The following is a 7500-nucleotide window of genomic DNA, read 5'->3' as shown; positions in this document are numbered from 1 at the left end:
ATGAAACGAACAGTGAATAAACCAAGTGATGAACGTGGCAATTAAACGAAAAGTGAATAAACCAGGTGATGAACGTGGCAATGAAACGAACAGTGAATAAACCAGGTAATGAACGTGGCCATGAAACGAACAGTGAACAAACCAAGTGATGAACGTGGCAATGAAACGAACAGTAAATAAACCAGGTGATAAACGTGGCAATGAAACGAACAGTGAATAAACCAGGTGATGAACGTATCAATGAAACGAACAGTAAATAAACCAGGTGATGAACGTGGCAATGAAACGAACAGTGAATAAACCAGGTGATGAACGTGGCAATGAAATGAACAGTAAATAAACCAGGTGATCAACGTGGCAAAGAAATGAACAGTGAATAAACCAGGTGATGAACGTGGCAATAAAACGAACAGTGAATAAACAAGGTGATGAACGTGGCCATGAAATGAACAGTGAATAAACCAGGTGATGAACGTGGCAATGAAACGAACAGTAAATAAACCAGGTGATGAACGTGGCAATGAAACGAACAGTCAATTAACCAGGTGATGAACGTGTCCATGAAATGAACAGTGAATAAACCAGGTGATGAACGTGGCAATTAAACGAACAGTGAATAAACCAGGTGATGAACGTGGCAATGAAATGAACAGTGAATAAACCAGGTGGTGAACGTGGCAATGAAACGAACAGTGAATAAACCAGGTGATGAACGTATCAATGAAACGAACAGTAAATAAACCAGGCGATGAACGTGGCAATGAAATGAACAGTAAATAAACCAGGTGATGAACGTGGCCATGAAATGAACAGTGAATAAACCAGGTGATGAACGTGGCAATGAAACGAACAGTAAATAAACCAGGTGATGAACGTGGCAATGAAACGAACAGTAAATAAACCAGGTGATGAACGTGACAATGAGACGAACAGTGAATAAACCAGGTGATGCACGTGGCCATGAATGATTTCTGGGAGTCAACTTCACCAGGCTGTACGATTATTGACTCAAGCAACAGAAGGTGAGGGCTTGGAAACAACAACAACAACAACAAAAACCCTACCTCAGCTGTCACCTGGGAGAGGCAGGGAGAGTGGGGAGGGGGAGGGGAAGCCACGGGGAGGGATGTGAGTGGGGAGGAACGGATGGGGGTGGGTGGGTGTGGGGGTGGTTAGGGATGAAGGAATTACGGGGATGCTAGAATGCGGTAAATGGTTGTAAAGTTAAAAGACCCTGTGCCGAGTTGATCAGTTATGATATGTGGATGTGAGTTAAAAAAAAACAACAACAAACAAACAAAAAACAAAAACGCTCTACAGAGCTGATAAACTATGATGATGTGGTTGTGAACTGCCCCTCCACTACTGAGATGACAGACAATGGTGTAGGGTCGCCAGGTTCACACTCATTGCAGTGTTGACAAAACACGGTACAGGGGGTTTAAGTTATCGCCTCCTACAGTGTTGACAAACTGCGTCACACGTGGTGCAAGTTAAAAACCTACCATATGGTTAATTGACAGACTGTGATGTGTGGCTTTTTGTGTTAATCACCAACTACAGCTTTGATTAAATCGACCAAGTGTACAGTATATGTGAGTGCAAGATAAAAGGTTATCACATGGTTGACACATTTCAGCGTACGGCTGTTAAGTATTAAAAAACAAAACAAAAAAACACTACAACTGGGATTAATAGGCCTAGTCTGTAGTGTGTGTGTGTGTGTGTGTGTGTGCGTGTGTGTGTGTGTGTGTGTGTAAGTGGTTGAAGCCCACTACGTGGTTAACATACTATGGTTCATTTGTACTTGTTTTGTACTTGTATTTGTATTTCTTTTTATCATAACACATTTCTCTGTGTGAAATTCGGGCTGCTATCCCCAGGGAGAGCGCGTCGCTACACTACAGCGCCACTCATTTTGTTTTGTATTTTTTCCTGCGTGCAGTTTTATTTGTTTTTCCTATCGAAGTGGATTTTTCTACAGAATTTTTCCAGGAACAACCCTTTTGTTGCCGTGTGTTCTTTTACGTGCGCTAAGTGCATGCTGCACACGGGAACTCGGTTTATCATCTCATCCGAATGATTAGCGTCCAGACCACCACTCAAGGTCTAGTAGAGGGGGAGAAAATATCGGCGGCTGAGCCGTGATTCGAACCAACGCGCTCAGATTCTCTCGCTTCCTAGGCGGAAGCGTTACCTCTAGGCCATCACTCCACATGGGTGTAAGCTCAAATCCAGTGCACCACGACTGTAATATATGGGCATGGGATGATAGAAGCCCGCTGCTTATTGGCATGTGGTATCTAATTTAAGTCCACTAAGGGTGTGAGACCATGCGGTACTTGGGTGAGTAAGTTAATTCAAAAGCCACCCCAGTGTGGACAAACTGCGGAATATGATGGTAAAATTAATGGAAAAACCCACATCAAGTCCGATGGACTTTAATAATTATAGGCTACTATAATAATAATAATAATAATAATAATAGTATTTATATAGCGCTGAATCTTGTGCAGAGACAAATCTAAGCGCTTTCACACCAGTCATTCACACGCTGTTGTTGTAGATTAAAACATAACATGAACGGTGATTCACAATGTGTTGCAGGCTTGTGATCATTTATTCTATTTTTATGAGGTCAAGCAAAAAAAAAAAAAAAAAAAAAAAAAAATCTGTTAGAGGTTAAGCGTATCACACATCTTTCCTTCATCTAATGGCGAATCTTTTTTTCTTCTTTTTGTTCATATCAGAGATCAGTGTCTTTCATTTATTGAAAAAAAAGCTTTTCATTTTCGTTGTCGCACACAGACATAGACACGTGTTCAGAGAAACAGACACGCACGCACTCACGCACGCACACACACACACACACACACACACACACACACACACACACACACACGCACGCACGCACGCACACACACACACACACACACACACGCACGCACACACACATACACCGCATTTACCGAGAAAACAAATGCATGTGAAATGCATAACGTGTCATGAAAAAAACCTGTTTCATGTAAAAGCAGCAGTAAAGATTTTGATAATGAAACACATATACACATACGCATAAATGCACGCGCGCGCGCACACACATACAAGTAATGGTGCGCATGCACACACACACGCACACACACACACACACACACACACACACACACACACACACACACACACACACACAGATTTTTTGAAATATTTTTAAAGTCTTCCTCTGAGGTTCCATGCCATCATAGCTGTGATAACAAAGTATTCCTCCCCTGCCACCGTTCCCTCAGATTAAACTACAGAATAACTGATATTTAAACGTCTTTTTTTCCACAACATGCAGCTCGTTGTGGCTTGCAATAATAACTTCTTTTTTTTCTGTTCAAACCCTCCGGTTATCTTCGGGATAAAAGCAACGATCATAGTAAAAAGCTTTGTGTTTACTGCCCAAAGATAATGAATGTAATATTCTGACATTCATTTTTCCGACTCATGGTTAACAAAATCATTTCAAGACATGTTTATGCACATTTACGTGCTCAATAAATGAAAGTGTTCATTGATCATAAATTTTCATTGAATACAAAAGCAACAACAACATATATTATTGTGACTGGCAAAGAAAAACCTGATGTTGTGAGAGAAGAATAATGAAACATACAATTCATATCATCAACGGGGATGGTATCTTTTAAAGCAATCAAAAGGCATGTTAGCAAAAATCAATATCTTCTACATTACCATGTTACACATTCAGCTAGCATCGTGATCGTGATGAAACAAACGGGAGAGTGAGTTCGTGCAAACACACACAGTTCGTACATTCATCGACATCAGTGAAGTAATTAGAATTAATATAGGATGAACCATATGTGTTAACTTTATTGTAGTCGAACCACAGTGAAATCAGATCAGTGTTACTGCAGTTTTTAACTGCATTTCCTGCTTTTTGTGCACATGTCAATGATGTGGTCAGTTTTGCCGAGAGAGAGAGAGAGAGAGACAGAGAGACAGACAGACAGACAGACAGAGAGAGAGAGAGAGAGAGAGAGAGAGAGAGAGAGAGAGAGAGAGAGAGAGAGAGAGGCGTGTAACCAAAAGGGGAAGGATACCAATTAAAGAATGGCGACTGTCATCCTGGACTGTATCCTCAGTCTCGTTCGTCTTCAGTTTAACGTCTTTCCACTTGAAGTGATATTAGACGGAAAAAACAACAACAAACAAACAAACAAAAAACCGTGGGGGTAGGGGTTGTGGGAGGGGGGTGGGGGGTAAAAGTGTGTGTATGTGTGGAGGGTGAATAGGGAGAGACAACGCTAGGGAAAATGGAAACGTTGTCTCAGATCAGTCTGATCACAGTGAGGTGACAGCTCTTGTCCGACGAGCAAACTCGCCATTGACAGTCAGGGGTCAACGAGATTCCTTTTATTTTAAATTTGTTTTCTCCTCCTCCTCCTCCTCCTTCTTCTTCTTCTTCTTGTTACTATTATTCTTATTCTTATCTTAACTTTTATCATTCTTTTGTGTGTGTGCAGAAACATCTAAAATCTACCTTTTCTTCCAGCACCAACTGCGTCAAAAACAACAAACAACTGACGTCAAAAACAACAAACAACTGACGTCAAAAACAACAAACAACTGACGTCAAAGAAAAGATAAACGGACAGACATAAACATTTGAACAGTGATTTCGTGAAACAATTCTAAGTGAGTCTAATTTACATGTATTTACACAAACATCTATCGTGATAATGAAATAGACCTGATCTAACATCACACAGTGTTAATAAACAGTGGAAGGTAAAGATTCAATCCAGCCTGACAGGCATAGAGAAATCTGCACTCACTCACTTCATTTAGCGGATCAGTCTGGCTTTAATTCCCCCGGCTGTTCCTTTCATGTTTTCCGCTGAGCATCTGTGATGACTGCTGGACATTCTCTGAGGCTAAGGAGACAAAATTGCACCGGCTCTTAGTGGTGCAGCCTTGGGGGCTAGTTGGCCCTTGGGAACCACCCCCAATGCCGACTGTCCTAAAACCCTCTTGGCTAAGCGAGTAGGGATGTAACTTGGGCAAGACACGCTCCACTATTATCGAATTCTAGTCCAGATAGTCTGGACAGCAGTTACCTCCTCTGTTCTGATGGTCATTGACTAACCATCATATAATCATATGAGGCTGAAATGACTGAAAATGTAATAATCACGTGTTGTACATTCTCGGAGTCTAAAATGGCTGCAAAGAAAGATCATATGCAGTTATGGCATGTAGATTGTGTAAAATGACTGCTGTAAAGGTAATGATGACTTGTTGAAAATACCCTGAGTCTAAAATGACTGCAGAGGTAATTTTCGTTGATTGTGTAAAAGGCTGGAGTGTTTGGTAACGAATGGCACTGCATGCGTTTGTGTGGAGCCTCTGCTTTTGAGCGCTAAAGGTCAGCAGCTGGACTGACTAAAACCACAGTGCATGCTGTACCGAAAGGTATCCCTCGGGGTTTTGTCCATACACTTATATTGTTTGTCATACATCTACATGACACCGTGGACGATTGTGTACTTCTAGAATAGGTCTTCATTCACACCTGAGAACCATTCAAGTAAAAAGACCAAGCCTGCCTCATCTGCGCATTCGTAGACCAGACGAGAGACTCCATGATAATGATGATGAGAAGACATTGTGGATGAACTGGATCGAGCAAGAGACTTCGGATGATATATAGAGCTAACTCTGCATGACATTAGACTGTTGCGTCCTAAGGCAAACTAACAAACTAAGTACTCTGCATTACTGTAGGTATTAAATGCAGCATGACAAACCTGTCACTAAAACTCTGCATGATTTTAGACTGTTGTCTACTTTGCAGACCAACAAAGTACTCTGCATAACTCTCGGCGTCAAATGCAATATACGTATCACTATCTACTGGTCAGTATGTCACAGCTCTGCTGACTATCATAAGTGCTAAACTTCGACCACAGGCAACCCGTTGATAATATTGTAAACAGTTGATCCAAACAATGTAGCCAAATTAGCTTAAATGAAAATGTTATTCCCAGGATTCTTTATATAAAAAATAAAAAGCCCAAACACTTCGAACACATTTTGAAATCTGCCGAATCATAAACATCGCTTCCTCATGCGGTCCATTTGGACAGATAAAAAAAGAAGAAGGCATTTTAGATGTGTTATGCGTTACAAACCTGAAATTCTAATTTAAATGTGCTGAGAAATGATGCCATATAATGACACCCATAACATTTAAATCCAACTCTGGTGGTTTTGTTGTGTCCAAACTGACATGGAATGAAAAAGACACAGACACGATGCTATATACAGTGAAACCACAGGGCAGTGATCGCATAACAATGAAGGCATCATTATACATGGAAGAGAATGAACAAGACCGGTATCTCAACAGGTAACACAATGATAGATAATCACACACACACACACACACACACACACACACACACACATATATATATATATATATATATATATATATATATATATATATATATATATATATATATGTATGTATATATGTATATATATAAACGGAAAAAAATCCACTAAATGTTCATACTGGAGGAAACATGAGGTGTGAAGAGAGAAGTGTAAAAGGTAGAGACTGCTCATAAAAGGACATTCATTCTAGATCTCCCAGTTATAAATCATTTATCACAATGAATACAATCAGTTCAAAATCCACGTAAAACAATAACGTCATAGAATCACCAACTCTCGCGCACACCCCATATTTTTTGGATATCTGCAGTCTTACTGGAGGAATCTGGTGCATAGGTGACATGATGAACCGAAACCTTTACCCATCACGAACACGAAAACTGAATCCATTCTTCTTTCTTTCTTTCATTTCTTTTGTCTTCTTTTTTGTGTGTGAATTATCCACGGTGAATATTACATTCGTTTTGCTGTGTACGGACATTTTGGTTTTAGTTTTTCTTGCGGATCATTTCACTCATCAATCATCATTTAGCTCGCAATTAGAAAAGTAGCACGCTTTCGCCAGACCTGACGCCCGATAACTATGCGTGTGTTATTGACCCAAACAGATCCTGTCCTTATGTGGCCGTCAATCTTGTATTTGTATTTGTATTTGTTTTTGTGAAATTCGGGCTGCTATCCCCAGGGAGAGCGCGACGCTACACTACAGCCCCATCCAATTTTTTGTATTTTTTTCCTGTGTACAGTTTTATTTGTTTTTCCTATCGAAGTGGATTTTTCTACAGAATTTTGCCAGGAACAACCCTTTTGTTGCCGTTGGTTCTTTTACGTGTGCTAAGTGCATGCTGCACATGGGACCTCGGTTTATAGTGTCATCCGAATGACTAGCGGTCTAGTGGAGGGGGAGAAAATATCGGCGGCTGAGCCGTGATTCGAACCAGCGCGCTCAGATTCTCTCGCTTCCTTGGCAGACGCGTTACCTCTAGGCCATCACTCTGACGTATTCTCGGATAAACGAAAATAACTCAAGGTTAC

This window comes from Babylonia areolata, chromosome 5 (assembly GCF_041734735.1).
Source record: "Babylonia areolata isolate BAREFJ2019XMU chromosome 5, ASM4173473v1, whole genome shotgun sequence".
NCBI lineage: Eukaryota > Metazoa > Mollusca > Gastropoda > Neogastropoda > Buccinidae > Babylonia > Babylonia areolata.
The sequence above is the reverse complement of the archived record's forward strand: the minus strand, read 5'-3'. Positions refer to the sequence as shown.